The sequence below is a fragment of the Lactuca sativa genome, chromosome 9 (assembly GCF_002870075.4).
Source record: "Lactuca sativa cultivar Salinas chromosome 9, Lsat_Salinas_v11, whole genome shotgun sequence".
Classification (NCBI taxonomy): domain Eukaryota; kingdom Viridiplantae; phylum Streptophyta; class Magnoliopsida; order Asterales; family Asteraceae; genus Lactuca; species Lactuca sativa.
In genome coordinates this window covers 155711055-155712516 of record NC_056631.2, presented here as the reverse complement: position 1 = coordinate 155712516, position 1462 = coordinate 155711055, and the positions used below count along the sequence as shown (strand labels likewise).

General features: G+C 37.6%; 1 non-coding gene across 1 annotated transcript; it reads right to left on the bottom strand.

The window, feature by feature from the left end:
• Window positions 1–238: 238 nt before the first annotated feature.
• LOC111884553 (small nucleolar RNA R71) lies at window positions 239–345 on the bottom strand. The gene has a single exon (XR_002847814.1). It is a non-coding gene; the product is annotated as a small nucleolar RNA R71 (small nucleolar RNA).
• Window positions 346–1462: the final 1117 nt, after the last annotated feature.

Genomic DNA, 1462 nt, shown 5'->3' with positions numbered 1-1462 from the left:
ATTTTTTGGGAAGGATCATGAGTATGCTTATAAGCATCTAGATGAGGTTAATGACGTTGCAAACTATTTCAATGTCCTGAATGTTCCTAGAGAGATTGTTTTGTTAAGGATGCTTCCCGTTACTTTTAAGGGAGTTGCCAAAGATTTGTTGAAAGCACTTCCACCTGGTGCAATTAATAGATGGGCACAAATGTGTGAGCAATTCCTAGAACAATTCTGCCCACCATCAAAGATATCTAAACTCAAGAAGGCAATATCCAACTTTGATCAATAAGTGGGTGAGTCACTTTATGAGGCATGGGAGCATTATAAAGGGTTACTAAGAAACCACTCTCAAAATGACATTAACATACAACAAGAAGTGTCTATCTTTTATGATGGGGTGAATGTCATGCAAGGCAAATTCTTGATTCTCAAGGACCACTTATGAAGAAAAATACGGCTGAAGTAAAGGAGTTGATTGAAAAGTTCACGAAGCATTCTCGTGAGTACCATAATCCAAGACATGATGGAGTTAAAGGAATTGGGGGAGTAAATTCTGAAGACATGGCTGTTGTACTAGCTATGCTTGACACCATGGACAGAAGAATGAGCAAGATGGACGAATCCATTCATGCTATTAGATTTGGTTGTGAAAGATGTAATGGTTTGCGCATAACAAAAGATCGCCACTTGGATGAACATGGAAATAAAAATGGTGCAAGTGTGCTACTCGAGTGGGGATAAGTATGATGAAAATTGGAGGAAACCAAAGAAGGAGTGGTTACCATATAATGAATATAAGAAGTTGAAAGAAGAAAAATATTGGCAGACTGACTGAGGCTTCTACAAAAAAAGAAAAACCAGCTCCTGAAAACAAGTTTGATCTTGAGTCTATGTTACATAGATTTATGGAGGCTTCCGAGAAAAGACACGATGAGACAGATGCAATGATAAGGGAACATCAAAATATCATGAAGGAACAACAAGCCTTGCTAAGAAATCACCAAGCATCAATCCAAAATATTGAAGTCTAACTTGGTCAACTAACTACTTTGTGCAAGAAAAATTATCTCCAAAAATTCCCAATAAAAAGCCTCAATCACATGTAATGGTAATAGAAACTGAAGAGGATACCATCTCTGAGTTCCTTGAAGCACTAGAAGTCGATCTATCTCAGACCGGAACCAAGTGTAAGTAGTCACGATTAGAAGAAAAGAATATTGCTGAAACATCAGATTCACGACGTGGGGCTCCAATCTCCACGATATGGAGAGGGTCTGATCAGAAAATTTTTAGTGATGTTCGAGCCTATCATCCGCCGTTGCCTTTTCCTTCTCGAGCTAATATCCATCCACTGGAGCAAGAGCATTTGAAGTTTATGCAAAAATTGAAGGGTATTCTAATAAATACTCCTTTCATTTATTCATTATATAAAGTTCCCAAATATGCCAAGTTTTTACAAGATTTAATCAATACTCGC